This window comes from Linepithema humile, chromosome 2 (genome assembly GCF_040581485.1).
Source record: "Linepithema humile isolate Giens D197 chromosome 2, Lhum_UNIL_v1.0, whole genome shotgun sequence".
Taxonomy (NCBI): domain Eukaryota; kingdom Metazoa; phylum Arthropoda; class Insecta; order Hymenoptera; family Formicidae; genus Linepithema; species Linepithema humile.
The window spans coordinates 18687340-18712174 of record NC_090129.1 but is presented as its reverse complement, the minus strand read 5'-3'; the positions used below and the strand labels follow the sequence as shown (position 1 = coordinate 18712174).

General features: G+C 44.3%; 1 protein-coding gene across 5 annotated transcripts in view; it reads right to left on the bottom strand.

Annotated features, from left to right (window-relative positions):
• LOC105679089 (protein Tob1-like) overlaps nucleotides 1–24835 on the bottom strand; it is a 159076-nt gene that overhangs the window by 19953 nt on the left and 114288 nt on the right. Inside the window, exon 1 of one of the 5 annotated variants that reach the window (XM_012378879.2) lies at nucleotides 18091–18820. The exons of the other annotated variants lie outside the window; for them this stretch is intronic. The gene's annotated coding sequence lies outside the window, so the exon portion shown is untranslated. Of the gene's footprint in view, nucleotides 1–18090; nucleotides 18821–24835 lie in introns of those variants that run through there. 5 annotated transcript variants of the gene reach the window in all.

Genomic DNA, 24835 nt, shown 5'->3' with positions numbered 1-24835 from the left:
CTTCGTGAAAGCTATTTACGAGCGGGGCCGTGTCGTTTCAAGGCGTTTGTTATTGTTGGCCGTTTTTATATCGCGTACCACGTGGAGGAAACAGTCCGATCCGCGAACAGCAAGTCGCGGGGGAATCCTTCGATCGGGAAACCTTTGGAGCGCGGGCAAATCCTCACGCGCGTGTAAGCCCCGATATTACTCTCCGGGCACGTGTCGATCCGCTCGCGTGACACGATCGCCCGATGTGATCCGCGTTTCAGCTTATAGGCAGGTGACTCGGACCGGTTTCGCGCACAACGTCAACAGTCTCACAATAACAATTTCATCGCATTTCCCTCGTCGGCATATTCGAGAAGGCGGATACGAATTCCTCGCGTGCGCGGTCTAGCACGCTCCGCCGTTGCGAAGGAAATTTTATACCGAACGTATATACAATTCTGCCGAGAAGAAATTATATATAAATAAAATACTTGGCGGGCAAGATTCCGCGGACGGAAGCATTTTCCTCATAACGCTTATTGGATATCTTATTTATCGGGGAGCGGACTGCCATCCACGGCCATTATGGATCGACCTACTCCACTGGAGGCGATTCTTATTGAACTTTATTGTGTGGGTTATAATAAACCGCGCCTCTCTCCCTCTCGGTTCGCTCCCTCTCGCCCTCCCCGCTGCCCCCTGTCTTCTCGCCCGCTCGTCGTTCTTTCTCGAGCGCGGTGCCAGGCGGACCGAGAGATCAATACGACACAGTCTCCGCAGACACAGGCGCTGCTGCTCCAGATAACAAGGCGCGCGGACCTGCCCTATAAGCCTCCATTTAAATAGCGCCCCAAATAGATGGGTAGATTCGCCCCTCCCACGAAAAGGACGCCGAGCCCCCCCCCCCCCCCCGAAGGGCCCCGTCGAGCACCCAGACCTGGGCCAAAAATGTTACGCCACGCTTTTTGACCCAATTCGGCGCCATCGTAACTCCTTCGAAGCCGATCTCTTCCGCAACGATTCTCTTTTTTTTTTCAATTGTAAACACGATGAGACACTAAATCTACAATAAAGCGTATTTTGGGCAGAAAAATTGGACGATTTAAAAAAATAAAAATATATAATTATTCTTGAAGAAATAATGTTATTTGTATTTCAATCACTCGGAGAAAAAGTTTTCTAACGCCACAAATTACAATGGTTTACGGAGATAAAAAGCTGACGCGGTTTTAGCAAGACCTTTAAAAACTTTACTACTGCCATTGCTTTTAGAATGAACGACTCGTCCGTAATCATTTATTTCTACGAAGGCAGGATTCAATTAAACGCCGTGCCATTATCGCGCAGCAATTTAAAAATAAAATGCAATCGGATTGTACGCGCGAGCGCGCGAATTTTATGAATCGCTCGAGCGGGGAACAGATTTTATAGCTTGCGTTGCGAGTTCGATATTGCGGCATGAAATCGAATGGCGGCATGTCACCGTATCGTTGATCGACCTTATTGCACACAAACTGACGCGTATAACGCGACGAGACGACAGTATCGACTTATCGTTTATCTTACAAGCAGGATTAAAATTAAAAATTCCATCAAGAAAATATGTACGAACGTGTACTTGTGGCAAGGCTCTCGAACACTTGTGTGATCAAGATATAATTATTTACCGTAGCAGTATATTGTGTCACAGAACTTTTCTATTTATCTATCCTTATTTATTTAATGTCAATATTTGCTTACGATCGATAATTACTGATTAATCGATTAATACGCAATAATATCAACTTTTTGGAGTTAAATAGTGGTTGCGATAAGACAAAGATAATCGATAATTCTCAAGTTCTGTTGTCAAAGGTAAAAAATTCGAGGCAACTGAAACGTTTACCTTCGAAAGTAACTTTGATTTGTGCTGTCTAACAAAGGAAATAATGTATTAGAATTGATGAGTCAAAATAAGCAACGTGTGAAGACAGCAATCGTAAGACAGATGTCGAAAGAATCGAGACAATTTTTCATTTCCGGGTATAAAACGATTTCCACGGGTTCTTCCATCGTCTGATCGTGACATATGAGTGAGAATTAATTTCAGGAAGCGAGTGCGATCGAGCGGCACTTGTACAATGAAAATTTACGACCAACACGGACGCATGCGGAAGTAAACGCACGCGCGTCCACCCGCCGATAATTTCGTCGTCTGCGGAGAACGTTTGAATCGGGAGAGGTAAGCGAACTTAATGGCGAAGTAAAGGAAGAAGAAAAGGGCGAGGTCGGAAGAGCGGGAAGGCAGGGGGAAAGAGAAGAAAGAGCCAAGAAGCCCATTATCCGCGAAAATACGGCCGGTTGTCATCCTCAGAACTCGCCCGAGACGATCGGACGACGATTCGTCGTCGTTATTTCACTCCTTTCCGTCGTGGCGCCTTTTAAGAGAGAAACTGCATCGCCGTTTAGGGATTTTATGACCAATTTGTTCAACGACCGCGGAACGATCTATGGCCACGCGGTGGCCCTTAAACTCCCCACTAAAATTCGTCTATCTGCTATCATCTCGCGTTACGACAACTCCGAGTATCTTTTTATGCCTCAGATAATCCGCGCGGTCTGTTGATTTTGCGATAAATCGAATCGCGGAATGAAATGTCACGCAACTGTCAAGCATGTATCAGCCACTGAGCTTGAGTAATATTGCTGTTTTTTTTTTTTTTTTTTCACTTGTTGCAAGATACAACGTATCGCGTCGATTGTACCGTCATTTTTTACGGCGCTTAGATATACGGCTGTCAGATACACGAGGGAAAGGTACGCTTATCGTGTGTACCCAAAGAATAGAGCTTGGAAATACCAACAAGATACGAGAGACTAGATTTCATTGTCTGCCATTAACACAAGAATGTTGGAAGATATCCGCGTTTCGTAAAAGTAACTAAAAATGTACAATCGGCTGTATTCGAGGAAAAGCGGAATGTGTTCGGTGTCGTAAAAAGTATGCAATTAACGTGAGTAATGATTGAAAAAGATCTTTGTGTAGACTTATAATGAAATTTTTTTCTATTAATTAGTGCCGATAAATGCCTATTACAATACTTTATTATGTCGTAAGAAATAATAAGCCGTCATATTACGAGAGCTGAAAGTGTTGGAATCCTTGCTAAAGATCACGGCGACCAATTATTTCCTTCTTTTTTCACGGCGGTCTGTCTTGGAATTCCCGTTCCTCTCGAGGAAACGATTACTTCAGCACTTATACGTTAAGCGATATCTGACAACCGCATAATCCGACTAGTATATAAAACAGCTCCCAGTACGTAAATCCCTCAATGACATAATATGCAGCAGTCATCGTAACAACATATAAAGGCTCTTTCCGAGAGCTGAGAACGAGGAACGTCTCTTTTAAATTCGTACAATTGTAAACCGGTATTTAATGAAAGGATAATTCTCATCTAGGAAAATGAAGACAAATCTGTACAGTCAGTTGTTGAATGTTAGAATGTTAGAGAGATTTGCTTTGGGCTATCCAGCTTGAACAAACTGTTCCACACGTTTTTATCAAATTCAAGAGAAATATCAAATGTTTTGCTCCTGAATATTTTAACTCTACATATATAAAAATTAAAAACTTAAGATAAAAAGATTTTGATAACTTAAGATTGAACTTAAATTAATAAATCATTAAGAATTAATATTAGCTAGTATATTTTTCGAATATAAAAGACATCTCTAATAACATTTAGTTTTGAAACACGAGTTAAAGTTTATTTTATTCCTCATTAAAGAAATAGAAATAGAAATTTTCGAAAGTGAGAATACTTATCCTCTTCGAGGACCATTGCGACAAGAATTTTCCTCACGCGAGATTATTTAACGTCACGATCTAAATGTCAAGCTTAGCGCGAGCTACTGCTTTTTCTCGACGAATCTAACCATCGTCGATAATCGATAATCGTACAGAGAATTCCACGACTATCGGTTATATACAGATACATGCAATTGTTCGCAGAATACTAAGAGCGTGAAAACATTTCTCTTTCTCGTTAAGCCGTCCTTTGTATCACCGATATGCTACAGCAGACGCCGATAGGATTTCCTCGAATAGCTTCGGCACGGATGAATGAAGAATTTCTCTCACTGATCGTCGTTTATGGCCAGAGAACTCTATCTTTCTTCCCATTTTTATGCAAATTAGTATTCTTAATATTTTCAGCTACTATGATTTTATACTGACTTTCACATTTCACTTCAGCGATGAGGATGTCTAATCGTGTTTTCGTAATTGATAAAGATAAAATTAAAATATATTATTGCCTCAATAAATTCAATAAATAGTTATGAAACAGCAACGTCGCAAAAGTTACAAATATGTTTTGGAAATCAATCACGTGCAGACGACTATCGACAAAAAAAATATTTATAATTATTATTTTCCAATTTCATCATCACATCGAACATTGTACGGCAATATCAATTATATTAATAAAATACATTTCAGTCAAGAATCATTTCAATGCAGAGATTCTCGTAAAACATTATATATATGTATATATACACAATATATAAACGTATACTAATTTATTGTCTTTAATAATTTATAATTAATATACATTAATTTATTAATATATTATCTTTTAATTATTTATAAATTCATTTTTATTTTCTATCCTTCTTGTTTCCTCTCTTATTATTTTTGATTAAAATAAAGATAATGATAACAATAACACATAAAATCTGTATAAATTTCAATCACTGAATTGAAATTTCGTATTTGTTATTGCAGATGGGGATGTATTTTTTAAATATCGAAAGTACACAAGGGCTTTCGTATATGTAAATTATATACGCTCGCGGAATAACAGTATCCAATACGGCATGTAATCGCGATATTATATCCGGCCGGACGAGCGCATTGTGTCGTTCACGTCGTTGCCTTCGTTGTCGAATGCATAATTAATGTATTCAGATATTTCATTGCCAGTTAATTTACTTTAACAAGCAGACGTTGTGAAAAATGAGAATTTCGATGAGGAGAACACGTAGCGCCACTCTCGAGATTAGCCGTCACGTCTGCTCGTTATTACGAACGGCGATTAAAATAGAGATAAATTATAAAAGGTCCAAGATAAATGTAACAGAGACGTCACAAACAATATTACAGCACAATATTTCATCACAATGAAAGAGAGAAACCCGCACGTAGATTATCGAGCGCCTCCGATGAAATCAAAATCAACACAAATAGAAATAAACTTTCAAATTGCTCCGCAGACACACCATGGAATTAAATCATTTCCACATAAAAGTATTTTAGTGATTTCCACGAAGCACTTTTTTAATCGCCTCGTAAATAGCGTACTAAACTCTCCTAATATTCTAGATGGAGCAAGTCAATCTCCGAGAGGGGTAAGTTGCGTGTCCCCCCCTCCCCCACTCCCTCTCCCTTCCCGAGGGATCACCGCAAGTTTTGGAACACTTCACAAAAACCCTTTGCCGTGTCCGACAAAAAGCGCCGTTTTTGAAGCCGCGAGTGTTCTGTGCGGTTTCCATTGCGAAAAGCGGAAGGAAGAAGAAACATGGGCGAGGTGGTGATCGATCGTCGGTGGCCGCCCCCGTCGAGGGCAGAAATGGGAGAGAGAGGTGTTCCCGCAGGGTAGGCGAGCAACGAGTACAAGCTACGAGAAAGAGAAAAGAGCTTCGACACCGACGATATCTCACTGATATCCGACCACGTTTCACGATCTGGATTTGCGACGGGGCGCCGCGAACCCACCGTTGCCGCGGCTGAAATGCTCGCTAACTTCGATTGCTCGCGAGAAAAATCCGCATCCATTTGTGGAAGATAAACAAGGGATTTTGTTTCGTCGAGAATCGCTTTCCAACGTTACTAATTCATCATACTGGCATTAAATTATTTCGCGCGGCAGAATATTAAATTTTATCCGAATATTGTTAATTTACTCTAGTGTTGTATAAATTCACGAATAAGTATATGTCCATTGCATTAATCTTTTTCACAAAACACGAGAGAGAAAAATGAATGCGTCTGAATACTGTTGACAGTGTTGTTGTCGAAAAACACCGGCAAGATAAATTCTTTTTTCGGAATATTCCTCAAAAAAAAAAACCGTAGGCTTTTATTCAACGAGGAAATATGAAACGAGCGCGAACGAGGAAGTATGTGGCGAGAGAGCGGGTTTTGAAGTCACCGATATTTCAGCGATAGCACTGGAATCGAGATTTGCGATGGACATGAGCCAACGATCTCGAGAGAGTTGCACTAACTCGGATTACTTCCGTAGAAGCATCGCGCGAAATTGCGACGTAAGCGTAAAAGCCTTTAACGTATTTTTAACCGTCTCGGCCGGGCAAGAAGCTTCGGATCGAAGATCGGGGTCTTCTTTTCACGCGGAAGCTGCTGTTGAAAATAAACGAGCGCATACCCGTGCGCTAACCAAAAAGCTGCTTTATCAAAGATACACGATCGCCGGCGAACCTCATTCTATCGTCCGTCCCGAGTCGCGCGCGCGAGAAAAGGCGCGACACGGAGGATAGCGGGAAGAAAAATAAAATGTCTCGAAGAAATAGACCGATCGATACTTCTTCCCATGCAACGGACGCACCCTGCACCGAAGCCGTAGCGGCGGTGCTCCGCCGTAAATACGATCTCGCGAATGTCTTCGTGCGCGCTCGAAGACACGCGCCGAGCGGAAGCCCGCATTAAAATTCTACGCGCCTGGATCGGCGCCGCGCATTAATAATACTGCATCGCAAAAAACTCGTTGCTCATGAAAAACGAACAAACGTCTTACCCGTTGCATAAAATATTCACGATTACACGGAAAGCTTATTTTTTAAGAAAATCTGACATGATCTAATTTTTTTACTTCTAGCGTTCGAGAGCATTTTTCACTCGCCGTTCGTCACCGTCATCATGACAGTAATGAAAAAAAAAAAGTCATTATTTTTCACACAAATCTCACGATCTCCCGATCTTTTTCATTTCGGCATTTGAAAATGCTGAATTATGAAGAGCCGAGCATCCGATAATATTACTCGGCGTTGCGTAAAGCAGATTTCCCTGCAATTTTAATTGGCGGGACTATTAATACTTAATTGCGAAACGTTCTATTCGAGGTTTGGAGGAAATCTGTAATAGCGATTTCGCGGCGGTGCCTTTATAACCAGGCTCGGAGCATATTTCCAAGCCAAGGTTAAAGCTAGTTGGCTGGCATTTAGTTTAAGAATTTCTGGTATTTCCTACTGCGGATCGCGCGTATATAACCCGGAAGGGCATCGATTCGGAGGGTGGTCTTTCGAACGTAGCGTGAGACCGTAACCGCTCCGCGGAAACTGCACCGTTTCATGTGCCATAACTTGTTTTACTCGCACACTCGAGAGCGTTTCGCTGTGGTAACACAAGTGAGAGTTCCGCTGTGAAGAAGGTGAGACGAAGAGGCGCGCGCGCGCACGCGCTCACATGGAGCGCGCTAAACGCAGAAAAGTGTTGGTAAACAACGGTAATAATGATGATGGCGATGGTGGAAAAGTACGCGCGAAGGGAACGTGACCCGACTACCTCGTCCGAAATGCGCTTTTTTCATTTTCTCGCGCGACCCTCGCATTTTTCTTTCGCGAATGAAAATTCCACGGATCAACGAAGACAAAGATATATTTCGCGCGTGACAAACTAACCGTTCAATTTTCCGACGGCTTTAATTTTGAAAGTGTTTGTTAGCTGAATTAATTATTCAGAATCAGGACGTCGTAATAATTAACCTTCAAAATGGTAATAAATTATCAAAACTTCCTTGATAAACTTTAGCTAATTGCGCAAACTTTGCAAGGACTGTGTTATCTCTCGTCAAATATTAACGCATCCGGTGATGCAAGAATAGAAGGATAATTCTTGTTCGCGGATCACTTCCTTATTCGTCCAGCTCGGGCCGCGTCCTCAAGACCTGTTTACGTAAGTGTGAATACGACGTGCCGCATTCTGACGGTGATCTATTTACGTCCACTGCTCCCCGAAATCCCGGCCCGCCGCCGGCCCGAACGCGCACCTAATTTTATATTCGGAGCAAAAACTCTCTGGTACCACTGCCAAGTGGAGCTCTAACAATCGATCTCTCACCCCGCGACCTTCCCCACCTCGGAAACGGAATCAAAACGGAATACCTACGGGGAAAGGAAACCCCCCCCCCCTCCTCCGAGTCCTTCCGAAAGCGGCGGACAACTCGAGACGCTCGAGATAAAGAGGAGCGGCGCGCGGGAAAATAATGGCGGATTAATCGGATGACGTCGGGAAACGCGGAGAATGCGATTCCACGTGTTTCCTACCTTAATCCCGTTCGGTCGTAATTGGATCACGCAGTGAAAGAGCGAGGTCGGTCGAGCTTAGCCGCGAATTAATTCCGCTGATCACGTGGAAAGTTCCTTCGTGCCCAAGAGCGGTCTGTGCCGAAGCTCTCTCGAAAGGTCGCGGAAGGGAGCGAAGGGCTTCCCCAAGCCGCGCGCGGAAGGAGATAGAGCACACGTCGTTCGCGAAAATACCGCCGGTTACGGAGATAATCGCGTCGTGTCTATATTTTAGATTTATAACGGCAAATACCGCGATACAATGGCGCGATACACCCGTGCGTTACAGAATTATCACAGAATTGAGATTTATGGGTTCTATAAAGTCGCGCAGAGCTGTTGCTTTTGGCGCGTTTGTCTCCGCTTTCTGCGCATAATCCGCGCGCGAGTGACGCGAATGTGCTTTTCCCGTAAGACCGAAACGGATTTAGACCAGATATTAATCGCGGGCGAATGAGTAATACTCCCGAAAATACCTTTCGGTATAATTAAAGCGGCCGGGTTTATCGTCCACGAATATCGAGATCGAGATGCGCGCCCGCTACGTCGCGCGGTGTGCAGTTTTTTTTTTTTTTTTTTTTTTTTTTACACTCTCATGGAATTAACAGTTGCAGTTTACGCTAATGCAATTGCTTCGGAAACATTATTCGGAACCGCCGAAATACCGTCACGGTTTACGCGTCCACGTTCAACGATATTTCGAAACGAGTGTGCGCACGGTAGTTTCGGTAATTCCAGAAGAGCCCAGATTCCGTGTTAGCCGTATTCTATAGATGTAACTTTAATTAACCATTCCCCGGGCTCGAAGCTGTAATTATCGTACGTTCGACGTGCGCGAGCGGGGAAAAATAGTCGCCGCTCAATATTCCACCGATACTTTGGGAATATAGGGCCGTGTATGTGGAAGAGTAACTCGAAACGAAATGGATATATATGGAAAATGTTACTCTTCGTTTTAAAAGACAGCGTCCTAAATAAAATGACGACCGGTGTAAAAAGTTATGGCGATTTCTCTCTCGAGTGAAGTAGAAAATTCCGAGTATCGTTAAAAAATAGTTTACATCAAAAATAAATATTTTTGCAGAAACTAAATAAATTTTATAATATGTGGAATCGCATCAAAGTTCGAGAAAATATTAGGTTTATATTTCACGTTTGTTCAACATAATCAAGAGCAAGTGAAAGCATTGATCGTACTGATATACAAAACGTCTTTTATCTACTCGACAAAAATCGATAACAAGAGCTTAATTATCATTTTGAATCATTTAGCAGTGTAGCTTTAGAACTCTATATCGATTGCCTCAAAATTATTGAACGGTTATAAGCTTCGAAAATCAGATTTAAATCTTACTGAAAAGACATTTATGTTTCCGCAAAGCATTTATGGTGTGCGTGTAATTTACAGCGCCGCAAATCCTGAACGTATTATACATATTTTGTATCTCGCCAAATTTTTCTTATTGTGATTTCTACTGATTTCCATGTCGATTGCATCCGACAACTTCAGTGCAGTTGCGCTTGCCGATTAATGAACGGGGTCAATAGAAAGTGCGAGAGATTAATCTTTTCGATTTCCATCGGCATTGACCCTGTCCGCTCGCGTCGCCGATTTATCACTACGCACGCGAGCGAAACGTTAAACGGAATCAGCCATCACACGTCACAGCCCGAAGATAAATAGTGAGTTATCATCCTCAGATCGTAAATCGATTCTCATCTATTAGCAAATAATTACGTGACTGGAAGATTTTAACGTGTCGTAATATGCGCAACAAGGAATTGGCACCAGTTTACCTCTATTACACAACGAGCGGATCGGCGAAAAAATCCCGGCGATCGGCGCAGATTCTATGTACTTGGCGATGGAAAATCACTAGTGCACGATCGGTTGGCTGGCTGGTTAGCTCATCGCGGAAGTATCGGCGGGCCGATAAAGGCCGGTTCAACGGTCGCTCATCGGTCGAGAATCGGTCGCGTTTCCTGTGTTAGCCGCGGCTTCGCAACAATGAAAGTGCTCGATTACACGCTCGTTATGTAATTAAGATTGTTATGTGCGCTGGGCGGGAGTAAGCGCTGCGTTATGTTGCAGCTGGATGCTGCGGTAGACGTGTATCATTACAAAACGGTTCTGGTGTATCTCTGCTACGACTTTCTGCGGCTAATAGATACGGAATTTCGAGCACGTTTAACGAGGGAATGGTGAAAAAAAGAGAATATAAAAAAAAAGAGATGTAACATAATAAAAAAAAAAAAAAAACTTAATTAATTTAATTTAAAATATCCAATAAATTTGAAAGCTATACAATTAGGTATCTCAGTTAATAAAATTTTGCTAAAAAAAAAATAAAATAAAATAATGACGTGTTAAATAAAGAAAAAATAATTATTAGTTCTTTGTAGAGGGCCCTAAAAATTAGCCTACGTAACTATGTGTATTTTTAGAATAAAAGGAATAAAATAATACGAACGAGGAAAATGCGCATTATTTATTTCTACGTAATATTTTTTCTTATCTTAATCTTTCTGTGCTTCATTTCCACATTTGCGATTTCAATATTCCGCGATAATCGAAGTAAACTTTCCGCGAGCACGAAGCTTTTACCGAATTTTAATCTCATAAGTTTCGAAATCACGCACAATACGCACAAGGTGAAAATTATTCATTCGAGTGGAAGTTTATCGCGACGCTTTATGCGCGTGCACGCGCACGACGGTCATCGTGATAATGGCTTTATCGCGATTAACGTCGCCCACCGACGTCCGATATTACGCAGTCGCGGCTGCGGATCAGAACGGGGGAGGATATAGACCGATAGAGCGAGCAAACGTGGAGGAGCACAATGTACATGGCGCATCACGTGCGCTGGCGATCCCAATTTCCAGATACCATCGATCAGTCCTTGCACGCAAACCTTAAGCCCCGCGAGTTACAGTTATCTACTCCAAAGACCACACAGTTTTACTCGCCGGTAATATTTCGTTAAATCTATTTTCACGAATAGAGATAACCGCGGAAGTGCACTTCAATTTTCAGCTTGGCTGTTGCATCCGCGAGACGCGAGATGCTTCTTTACTTAAGATGATTACGTAGCTCCGTAGTAGATTTTTAAGTGCTTCTTTTAATGACTTTCGTGTAGTTTATGAGAATGTTGGTGGCAGACAATACGACATAAAATATATTTCTTTTTCTTCCTCTAAATTATAAGTCCGTGAAAAATAATGTAACAGCAACTTAATCTCCGAGCGGAAAAAATTAAAGATCTTTTCAGAAAAAAAATTACCTCTTTGACGGGTCATAAAAATAGTTGCGGCATCCAGCAGGACTAGCAGTTTTTTAATCGCTTAAATCTTCTATTCATATTCAAAGCAATTTGTACAAGTATGTACAAGCGATATGTCAAAAATTTTTGTTTCCTTTTTCTTTTCAGGCCGGACGCCAAGCTTGTACCGGTTTATTCTCGAAATATCCGTGTTACGAATACTTTAAGTCCGTACCGTTGCGCGCACGTGGACACATCCGTGTTCGGTAACGTTTCTTCTTCAGCTGACGCATCGATTACGGAGGTCAATGCACGAATAATTGCCGTTCGAATATCCGAGCGTGATGCGGATGGAATAGTCGCAATTTGAACAAATCCGCATCGTTACCGCTTTTTTACGATTCCGACCGAAACGCGATAACAATGTATCCTCGAGCGGATTTATCGTGACGATGATATCGATTACATTGGAAAGAGAAATATAATTATTCAAACATCACGGTAGCGAGTAATGCCATTTTAATATCTTGCATATCAATATAATAATAATAATAATAATTTTAATAAAACTGTGAGAATTTTTATTTCGCGAACATATTTATTCTAGTTCAAACATAACGATTGTATGTTCGATAATGAAAATAAACATGTGATTTTCATTAACATGTATTATAACACTTATTTTCAATCTTAATAATATACTTATCAATGACGTGTAAAGATAATGACTCCACGTGTGTATCTCAAGGCACTACAATTAATCCTAGAGACTGTGATTGCCTGATTATAATGTATTATCCGCCTACATTGACAAATTGTTCAAACATTGTCATCGTGAGATGGCTAGATTCGCGCAGATTTGTTATCAGTATTTGTACACCGCGTGACTCGTGACGAATACTCGGCGTGTGAGTTAGCGTTTTACACAGTCCCGGTGCGAAAAAAAATGATAACGTTGCAAAATAAAATTTCACTTGATTCCTCGCGCGCTGACGACGCGCTAAAGGAATTCAACGCGCGCGCGTTTCGACGTAAAATTATAAATCCTAATCGTAAAATCGAAAGTTTCGTTATTTCCAAATGTTATAACGCAACGTGTATACTTTAACGATTATGCTCGTGTCTAGTTAATCTCATACAAGCCGCTTGGTTTTAGATCGTCGTGTATCGGGATCTCGCACGATGCGCGTTTCGTTTTCCTTCGATGTATTACTATCTGCCGCTCTAACGTAACAGTCGATAATGCTCATGCACGATTTGTTCCAACCACTTTGAACTTGGTGGATCTTGCAAATCGCACGGAAAACAGGGTAGTAGGTCGCTCAACACCAGCGGCAGCGTTCGAGAAAATCCGTTTGGCATTTCTCCGAGCCGAGTCGGATGTCCCTTTCTATTCTGAGATCGAGTCGAGTCGCTGCTTTTTCACGGCGGATCGATATCTGCATAAAAGGATCGCCGGCGAACGCTAACGCAAGATAATAATATCATGTTTGTGAAAAAGGAAAGCGGCGCTGCTGTGTACGATGCTAAAATAAAATCCCGTGAAAATGCGAAGGAGTTTCGAAATAAATGAAAATCTCTATGCATCATATCGGAACGAAAGTCGTATGCATCATATCGGAACGCCGGCGTAAGCATGGAAAAGATAAGCTTGAATAAAATTGCCGAAAGATACAGCGAGCCGGCGGCGCTCTCGAGTCGAGGGGTTAAAATTACGCTTAACCACAGAGCAACCGGAGGTTCGTTTGGCAACCCTGTCATTTTCTCGAGGGTCCTTAACGAGCTCTCTTCTCTCTAACTTCGCTCCGTCCTCTCCGCCTCTCTCTCCGTCCTCCAAAAATCCAAACCCTCTCCAAGCCGTCGAGTACACGGCGATGCGAAATCTTGCTGGACGCGACGCGCGACGCGGAAAAGGGGAAACTTGTGTACAGAATACGCGACGCATTATCTGTCGACGGATGCTGCATGCACTATCGCACTTTTTCACCGCAATTGTTATGAAAGCCTCGCTGCCGCGAAACGCTTTGTCAGCTTGATTTCTTGCGTCCTGAGAATTTTTATCAAGTTCTAAGCGCTTCGTTGTTATCGCGACTATAAATTCTACACATTATCACACGTTCCGTAATCAGTTACATAAAATCGAGTGACTTGTTTGTTATTCCGAATTTTTCGCACTCTTTTTATATTTTATATTGATTAAAACACGCAATTCTAAAGCTGCAAAAATTTCGGGAATCGCGATATTCAAAAATATATTTGAAACAGCAGGAAAGATCAGACGATTTGTATCAGTGATACGAGCGGTCTATGAAAACGCGGCCAATACGCCGATGCGACTGTGCATTTTGTATATTGGATTCTATAAATCAATAAACCCCATTGACGTCGCGACCCTCTAAATTTTAATGCAACGTGCCTATAATAACGAGCAGATAAAACGTTATGTACAATGCTCACGGAATTCGTGTCGCAGAAGTTTCCAACAATTTTCAAAATTCGTTTTGGCAACTGTTCAATCGCCTCATTCTTCTCACCGCTAGTTATTTCAACAAAGATATAATTTAACCAACATACATACAAATTGTTGAAATATTATTTCGCGATATAATAATAATAAAAACATTTAGTCGTATAATTAGCACGAATTTCGAGTGTTCAAATTTATCACTTTCTGTCGCGGTGCGACGTCGTAAACGTAAGCATCTGAGCCAAGTATTTTTATGCGAAAATAATTGAATCCAGCAACATCATGATGACAAAGTAATAGATAGCAATTCGAAGAGGAGGAATGAGGAGAATCAGTGCGGTCGATAAAGTCGTAAAATATAGAGCGTCAGTTTTAAGCAAAAACATCGAGATTCGGATTCAAGAAACGTAGTAGATAAAATCATGCGAGAACATCATTCGATGAGTAGAATGGTGACGCTGACGTAACAGATATATCGCTGTAACTCGACGAGGAAGCATGCAAGCGATAACCCTTTCGTCGACGGAAAAGCTGATCGCGAGCCGGCTCTCGAATAGAAGATTAACGATCTTCCATTGAGGAAGAGCGAGTTCGTGTTCCGCTCTCGTTCGACAATGTTATTCTTAGGCGAAGCAGCTGCGAAATTAATGAAGGTGCCGCGGGAGAGAGAGAGAGAGAGGGAAGAGCGTGGAGTAATCTCGCTCTTGCCAGCACGAGTTACACAGGCGTCGTACAAAAGGATATTTCGCGCTTCTCACGCGGAAACGTCGCCGAGGAATAGCGGTTTTGTGAGTGATGGATGAGGTGTTTCCCCGCGCGCCGCACTCGAGACAAAAAAGTTGCCGTTTAAGCGAAGAGGAAGAGAGAGAAAGAGAGAGGGAGAGAGAGAGAGAAAGAGAGACTTTCTACGGTATCGTCGATTTGACTTTCACGCCGAGTTAGCGAATTAATACTTGGCGCGACGCTGCGTTCGATAAATTAAAGCGCGTCAAAGCGATGATATAATCCGAAATTTTTACATCAAATGTGTTTCATTGCGTTTAATTACAATCAGACTGACAAGAATCTAACGCCACCTCGTCGAGATGGATTTAAATTTGTTTCAACGACGCCCGTTCCATGATGCGACGATAGGTTGCAACTATTCATCGAGGAACATCGAGTATTCTCAATAATGCGCAAAGATCAATTGTGTCGGGGATTGTTTTCATGTACTTCGCGCGGGTCGATCGATTTGGTTGCAGTAGTCGGACAACACCGATGCAGTTCGCATATTACGTGACTGCCACCGATTCCGATGGTCCGCGTATTTGCCTAGGACGGGGCGACGGTATTTGCGCGCCGAGATTTTCCAATTAAACTGTGATTAATTCCGTGACGGTCAGAACGTGCGACCGGTTGTTTACAACGGAAACGAAAGAAGTCGAGGGAGGGTGAGAGGCAGGGAGGGAGGGAGGGAGAGAGAGTGAGAGAGAGAGAGAGAGAGAGAGAGAAAGTTAATCAAAGGGAGAAAGAGAAAACATGGAGGATCGATGAACGGGATGCCGGGAATCGACGTTAATCTGATTTCGGTAGTCGAGCAGGGCGAGTAATTTGTTTGACTCTGGAAAAGCGTGTACACGCCGTTTAAAATATATATATACGTGTATACCGGCTTGAGCGTTTATTCGATAAGCAACGTGTTATCCCGTTAACGCTTTAACAACGCTCGCGGATTCCGGCACAGTCGAACGGAATTTACGGTACATTAAACTTTTTTTCAGCCAAGTCTGCGCGTTAGAACGGGCGGCGAGTGCGGTGGGGATGAATGGGCCGCGAGTACATGCACGAGTACCGCCGCGGCGATTGATAGATGCGTACGCCAGCTGAGCAAATAAATTTTGCAAACTCGTTTGAAAACGCGAGCGCGCGTCGATGCCTCGCGGTTTATCCTTTAACGAGCAATTTGTGGCGGATTCCGACTCGAAACTTCGCTTTCCCCCGAAACGTCCATTTCAACCGTTTTATCGCCGTTAAATGAATCACTCCTCAGGATTGTGGCAATATATCGCGATAATATTATGAAGAATCATCGTCGGCTCGAGCAGCGTGATAAGCTAATCGCGCGATTTCCTTGAAAATAAAGTAAAAAACGATACAACCAGTTGATTTTAAAGTCGTGCATGACCGCCGCGTGTGTCGACACGTGTACCGATAGCAGACGCTATTACGGTCCGACGCTAAAAACCGGCTTTCCGTCGGTCTCGCGACCTTTAACGTAACTCGTCGTAATGACCGTGTTTGTGTGTGAGTGAATGCACGCAGAAGCCGTGTGAGTCACACAGCGTCAGCTCCAGATTGTTGTCCTCAACGGGAGCCTTGAAGAAATTAATCGTCTTGCCTCCGCGCGCGACTACACTCTAATGGAATTAAATCGATCGACGAGAGCACGTGTGTTTGCTGCCTCTTAATCCGAGAGGGAAAGCGAACGTAGAAGGATTACAAAAAAAAAAAAGAAAGATTTATTTATCTTCTCAGTCTCGTTACCTCGCGAATCAGTTATTCGATGCTTCATATTCGTGTAAAAAAAAATTCCAATGAAACGGAATACGATTGTAATTTTCATGTCTCCTTGATACGTGTGAGAGCACGTGTCTCGCATTCGTAGAGAACGTAATCGCCCAACGAAAGAGTTTAACGGATGACGCAAGATTTATGAAAATACATCGTACGGTGCGTCAACATATTCGTCTGTTTGCTACACGAATTCACGACGCGCCACGTTGGTGAACGAAAACTGGACTCGAAGATCGCAATCTTGCGACTGTGAAATGGTTTATCCGCCTCGACTTTCTCGCGCCGGCCGCATTATGTCTTTTTCGCGAGGCGACGTGCAGCGCGATATCAAGGCCGTGACTGTCGTCACCTGTTCTTGCGCTACATAATTGCGGCCGCGGAACGGGTAAAATCGAGCAGCGACGGGCTTATTACGTCGCAAATATTGTACACGTTGTCACGGCGTATTCGCGACGGCGGTGCTGGCGACTCGGCGCGGCACGGAACCCGGAGCATACGATCGTCACGCAACAACACGCGACCGCGTACACGCGCGCGTTACAACGCCACGGCGTGCCGCACGCGTGAGACTCCACCGCTCACATTCTCGCGTCGCGCGTGACAACCATCTCCACGGCGATTTGTTTCGTCGCGAGCGATTATCCGCGAACACGCGCCTTCTCCCCGACGCTGGTTAATTAATTAACAGACCGAGTTCACGTGAATCTAATACAATCTTGTCTCGCTTTACGGCAAGTTTTCGCGACAGTTATGGACTTTTAAAATTACTTCGCAATTGCTCCGCTGACAATTATTCAACAATTTTCTATCATTTTTTTCTAATTAATTTCGCGTTAAAATTCTGCAATTGGAAAGCGCAAGGGGAAAGACGGCCGGCCAGTTTACTGCGTAATTTTCACAATCAATTTGTGCGCGATTGTAATTTTGCATAAATTTGTAGTTTGACCGCGAGCTTATCAGTGCTTGCGAACGACAAGCGGGAGATAAGCGCGTCAAGGTACCGTGTGACGTAAATTATCGCTGATAGGTGTATCTGTTTCGTTGCGAATTGGAAATTTTTGCGATTGAGCACTTGTAAAAAAAAAAAGTGTAAGAAATATTCGCGCAGAAAAATCACTTCCTGATGGCATACGTACACGCGTATACGCGGCTCTCGCTTTGCTAAAGCCGGCGAAGGAACTAACAATCATTGATTACTGCATTTCAAGTGGGACGACAAGCGGAATTGTGTTGCTCACTCCGTTTCGCGGTGAGCCTCCTTCTTCTCGACGTCATACGCGAAAAAAAAATAGCGAGATCACGCAACCGTTTCACCGCGCTGGCATGCGGAATATGCGACGTGTACCATCATCGCTCGGCACACACGGCTCACGATCACGCCCACGCGCGCGTGTTTCAAGTTCGCGGCGCGAAAAGGCCGCGGGAGGCCGAGCTCGCCGAAACGATTGCGTACGCGCTCCGGAATTCTAGCTCTCATAGAATACTCACGTGTTTTCGTGCGGCCACGCTGCTTCAACTCCGCTATCCCGACACAACGCTGACGTGCGTGTCGTTCCCTTTTGCGCACCTGTCGCGATTTATCCACAACTCCGAACGGTTCTCGAAACGGAACTTCTTCCTTATTCACACTCTCTCATCAACACTCGCGCTGAGGATTAGAAGAAAAGGGATACGATAAAATGACGGGTGAGGGTGCGAGTACTTCACTCGAGTATTCTACGAGATTTCACGTACACGCGTCGCGTTTTCAGGATCAGAGTGTGTGTGTGTGAATGTATGCACGTATAAAAGTAAAAAAAAAAAGAAAAGCGCTAATACGGGATGCTGGGTAGGGTGGAAAACGGACTGCTGCCCTTCTCTTTCTCTCTCTTTCTCTCTCTCTCTATCACTCCCTCGATTACTACTGCTGCTCTTCGGTCTTCGCGAATGAGGCGGTGCGACGAGGTCGTGTCGGCTCCGAGCGAAGCATTGAAAAGAACTCGTCGCGCGCACGCGTACACGTACGTATAACACCGGTCCCCCGTGCTCGTCCGTGTACAGTGTGTCCGTAATACGTGGGTGTCTCGTGCTCCGTAAGAGAGAAACGTTTTATCGCCCCTTCCTGCCCCAGGCAATCCGTGCGAGATGCGCGAAACGACGCTCGCGAGTGCCGCTGCGAGACTGGAACGCGGGGTAACATGTGCGGGCTCTTACATAGCGCGGGCCGTGGTGGGATGGACGAGAGGTGGGGGCGGGGCGCGGGGAGAGCGCTCGGGGAGGGGTGCCGGGGGTAGGGATGACCCCACTACCCGTGGAAGAGAGAACTCGGACGTGGTGGTGAGCTGGCAAGGACGCGGGGGCTTCGACGACGTGTCGAGACCGCTCTCGCTCTCTCGGCGCACTCGACTCGCCGCCGCTCCGGTGCGCGCTTCGCGCACCCCCGCCGCCCTTCTATTATTATTTTCTACCTGATTATGTTTTAATGTGCTTGTCGTGCGTTCTCCTATTTGCCTCGAGCGAATTTCCTCAGAATAAAACTAATTTATTTCCGTCCGGAGACATGCTCCCTTTGTGTTTTCATACTCTTTCACCTTCCCGCTTCTATCGCAGTTCACGCATACGTTTAGCTTCGAATCCACTTTGTTTCGCTTAATACAATTTCGCATCCGTTTGCGATCTTTGATCAAAACTTTGCGTACTAAGCGCGCGCGCGCGCGCCGAGCACTTCCGTCAGTCTATAAGTCTGTAAAAGTGAGGAGAAAAAACTGAATTCTGAAGAAAAATTCGTCTCGAAGCGTGAAAACAACGAGATCACGCTCGATCGAGCTCGAGCCACGACCGCGGAGCCGCGAATTCGTCGTTGCAAAATAACATTCGAGTAAACAACAGCGGCGAACTGTCGTCGGATTCTTTAATTTCTATTTTCTGCCGCGACTTGGCATATAAGAGCTCTGCCGCGGCACTCTGGCGGCTAGGCGCGAGTCAAACCGTAACGCGACACGAGAGGAAAATTACCGGCGCAGGAAGATGCGTATCGTGACTTCCGCGATGAACTAAGACAGGAGAGGTGCGCGCACGATTGCATTGTACGTATCCGCCGCCATGCATCGCGCTCGCGGGATGGAGAAATGAATTCCTTTTTGCTCGGAGACGGGCGGGAGGGGAGCGTTTTGTTTGCTCGTAATAACGAGGAGGCACCGCGGTTTCGCGCCGCGCTCCGCTCGGCACGGTGTACGCGACACGCTTTGCACGCCGCGGAAGCAATTGTACATCTCGTTCCGCCGCTTTGTGCCGCGCGCGAACGTTAATTCGCGACGCTCGTGCGCGCGAATTCACCGGGTGTCCCGGCTCACGCGGCGCCTTTGTCTCACGTCGCGAGACAATGATGTCCGCGAAAGCGACACTTCTCGGATTACATCGCCGCGCGCGATGTCATCGAGAGTGCGTGAGCGTCCGTACGACGCGACGATTCGTTCGGCGCGATAAAGCGCGCTCTCCTTTCTACAGCGTGCAAGTTTTGTCCTTTCATCCCGGCCACCCGGTGTATCCTTGATGATACTCGCACACGAGGTACAGAGTTCAGGCAAGTGGAAAGTTCGCTAGGAAGCAAACAGCGGCGTTCTTCCTGCGCCTGATTTTACCGCTCATCTACATGTCTCACCGCCACCGTCAGAGTTCGCAATTACACGACAGTAATAAATTATTAATTAACGGCGCGAACGCGTTCCTCGTCCCGCGTCGAAGCGGGGAGACAGCTTGTAAAATTATTTTAACCCTCCGCCGTCAAACGTAACACATGAGCGCACCCGTACATCGCGGCAGCGCAATTAAATTGTAGATTTAATCAATACCTCATCGTTTGCGTAATTTAAATTAATTCCGGCATCAAAAATACCGAAATTAACGGGGTTTAGCAGTTTTCGTCGATAAAATTGACAATTTCGAGATGTCGGTTCGACTGTTTCGCACTTTCCTCGTGCGAACCGTCTGCAGCGTTTCTCTCTCTCTCTCTCCTCTTTTACAACTGAGATCACTGAGTAATTTCGTCGTCGTGCGCGTCTGTAAAATTTTACCGCACAATTTGAGGTTTAAAGATGATAGAAATCGGCACGCGCGGCAAATCAAGGATCAGCACATTGCGCTGCGGCCATGTATCACGTTTAACGACTGCACGGATTCTATAACACCGTCGTTGCCGCCGTTATCACACTTCTCGCACGCGTTTATCACCTTTCTTACGATCGCTCCAAGACCGATCTTCTGCACAGGCTGAGCTGTGATTATTAAAGCCCTTTTAAAAAATTTTATATCTAATTAATGTGTAATTCAATATTTAAATTAAATATTTAATTTAAATATCGAATATCCGTTTTTAAAATGTTTTGGGTAAAAAATAAAATGTCTCGATTTTTCAATGATAGTTTGGCTTATTAATTTAGATTCAGAATCGCAGCCGATACCTCCACGTCTATTTTTTTTTTGTTTTTTTTCGCAAATACCAGAAAATAACGAGTCGATACCTCAACCTGCTCTCTCTCTCTCTCTCCTCGCAATATTGCAATTTTGTCCGTGGGTCAACGAGGGGATCCGCACCGCGCCATCGAGAAATTCATCAATGTATTCGAGCGCGCGGCACGATCCGGATGGCGCGTTTCGCGTGCAACATGGCCACGCACCGGTTCGTTCGCGACAAAAATAAATTGGGGAAATCGCCCGGCAGGCAAGCAGAAAGAGGTGGAAAAAAAATGTTTCGGGATGTGGGAGGTGAGCTGTTCGCGCGCGAACGGCAACGTCAAATATTTGCGCGTAACAGTTGCGTACCACGGCGAGCGCGATCACGTGCGCGTATGCACGCTCGAGTTTGCACTTGATGAACGACGAAAAAAAAAAAAAAAAAAAAAAAAAAAAAAGAGAGAGAGAAACCGCGATATTTTTCGTACGGGAATCTGAATGATAAAAATATTAACGGAAATGAATAAAAATTGCTCACGAGGATGCCAAAGCTGTAATGTTTATTACGATGCAAATAATTTCTCTTTTCGCCGCAAATCATGAACATAAAAAACACGTTTTTGGCTAAAAAGAGCACGCGCCGCGTAGTTGTACGAACTGCTTTTGGCATACTTTTTTCCTCGTTGCTGAATCGCAACATTAAAAAAAAAAATGAACGGTCGAGAAAAAATATTCGACTTAGTGCGCGGTATTTTGCTTGAACAACTGAAGATGAAGAACGCATATGGAGATAAGACAATGTGCCGGACAATATACCGTGTACGATAAGAATTCGCGGTCATAAAACGCGCAACAATGCATTACCGTGTCTCGCCGTTGTCTGCGTCGTGAAATTTATGCGCTCGACGATAAATCGCTTGATCACGCTCGCCTTTGTGCCCGCTTAATCCGCGATCGAGAAATCATTAATTTTCTCTGCGAGAGAGCGCGAACGAGCGCGCTTCGCCAACCGGAAAATTCGAGAAAACGCTCCAAGTCGTTCGCCGCGGTCCCGCGATCACGGTAAAACGTAGCGTGAGTCATTCGATAGTCGTCCGAAGCGATTTCTGTGCCGATAAACGCAATCGTATTGCGCCGATAGCGCTGGCGTTATCGTTTGCAAGAAAAGCATAACGTAATCGCGCGGCGTACGCACTACATTAAGCTCGCATTTTATAAATTGACGCAACGTTACTATTATAATAAAATTTGATTACAGAATTTTGCTGATATCAGCATAACAAAAATGGCGCAATGTCATCTAAGTTTCTATAATAAATTAGAAATGAATGAATAAAATGAATGAATATAGATCTTTAAATACAAAAGTTCGATAAATACAATGAAGTAAGCCTGATTTGACAAAAGTCCGATATATAAATGTCTTCTGCTGAGTAATATTTAATGCAATAATTGCGACAGCGTGCAATATTTACATTTTCGCCTGTTAAATTATTTATTCGGAATAGAAACGACTTTTTGAGCATGAGGAAAGACCAAAGGCGCGTCGTCGTGGCGTCGTCGTAGAAAGTACCGGAAAGTGCAAGCTAAAAATGCATCGTTTTGGAACGTCCGATTGTCGCAAGGTGCGCAGATCCGAGCGCGAGCTCGCGCGCGCGCGTCTTGTTTTGCGTCTTACATAATGCGATACGCAACGAGAGGAACGGGGCGTTTCTGCCGCGAGCGGAAATCGTATCCGCGCGTTACACGCGCGTTGCGTAAGAGCCGCAGGGAACTGGCCGGCGACAACGGCGACAATGTAATCGCATCGATGCGGGTTTATATGTGCGCAACATCGCGCAAACTTCGAACATCGACCTTCGACTCGTGCGTTTTCGGTTTATCGCGCCGAATCACGCGCGCCCGAATCCGAAACTAGAAGACGAGCGAGTGCAGGGGGGAGGGAGATCGGAACCGAGACCTATCGTTAACCCTAAGTGTCTGGCTGTCCTCGTTCTAGATTATCGTATACAATGGGAAATAAGTTCTTTTGCGCAACTGGCACACACTTGCGAGCAAACTTTACATGCAAAATTTAGCAAGGCAAGTCTTGCGGAAATAGATTAGATACAGTAATGATGCATATATCAATAAACCGACCGCTATCTAACAATTTGGCCTAATTAGTTTGAATTTGAAGCAATCATATTAACATAACAACTGCTGCGATGCCAGTGTTTAAGCCAGTGTTCAGCCGTTTAAATCATACAGATACGGAATCAGCGTATTCATTCAGTTTATCCCTCCCCCGTTGCACCGGATACTTAACCGGAAGCCGCTCGCTTCGGCGGAATCCACGCCGCAATCGCCAGGATGAACGATCGCGCGATATCTACGCGATGCTATTAAGACACGCGCGTAATTTGGACGTAACCGAGCCACGCTTCAGCGAATACGCACCGGCCATTCATGAAGGCGCGGGTTCTAAGCGCAACGTTACGCGTACGAACGAGCGCTAGTCGGTCGGTTCACTCGATTTCATTCATTTGCCGGATAATCGTCGTGTTCCTGTTTGCAGCTCAGGGACGTGCCAACGCGAGCGAGCGCTCGCGCTCAAGGTCCTGGGTTCCGGAGCTCGCTCGTGGAGCATCGCCGCCGCGAGCGCATCGCGCCCATTGTCTTCCCACTAACTGCGCCCGTTGCCTCTCTCAATGTGCGGCATCGTCGTACGAAGCTGCTGAGTCGCGCTATTACGAGATGACGACGCGGAATTCTCCCGTCAGTCGTCGTGACAATGCGTGCGAGTCGTCGGGTTGCGAAATTTTGCGATGTTACTAAATTTGAATATTTTTTTAACGTTTGTTGCACTTCAGACCAATCTTCGAGGCGATTATCCTCGCAATGCTTTACGTCGTGTTGGAAAATCTCATTCATACTCTGCGAGAATTTTAAAAATATAAAAAATGCAGCCGCTTTTGTCTTTTCCGATCGAAATCTAACATTTTCGAAGCGTCAGAGTAAAAAGATTCATATTTATTCTATCGGAAAAGAAAAAATAAATCTTCTCTTAATGTAATATAAAATTTTACTTTAAATTTTATACACATTCTAGTAGTATAAACGCAAATTTTACAGACCATCATATGGGTATTCTAAGTTTTTTGACGTTTCTAAAAATTACATTTTGACATCCAAAATTTCTATCTATTTTATCTTTTTTGTTAAATTTCATTAATTACCTTTACTTACTCAATGGCTGTCATTTTTCGTCCTTGTTCAGTCGTGAAATTCTACTTTTGCTACGATACATGCCTCATATGACTCGAAATTAATCAGCTGCGCGCGGAACGATGCGTGTACAGGCACATATGCACGCACACGCTGGCGGGCCAGGCCAACACTATACTGCCGGCGTAACGCTGGCTCGGCCACGGTCATCTCGAGACCTTCTTGCGCAGCCACAGTCACACGCACGATCCGCGATACGCGTATGGTCGTGTGGTATGTTCGCGAGGCGGATTACGCAACGGTGCAATTGCGAGCGGCGCGCGAATTGCAATGCGACGACGCGGCGAGTTCCAATAACGACCGGTCGCTCTCGTCTTCTCCAAGTAACTAAAAAATATATATATAATATATATAAATGTGCATAAATATATATATATATATATATATATTTATGCACATATTTCCTTCTCGTCATACATAAACGATTCGACGATGACAGACGAAATAACGATTTCGCAATGGCATGAATAAATCTTCATAGTTATCAGAGCGACGAGATATTTGCTATGTTATTTTCGTACTTTACGCACTTGAT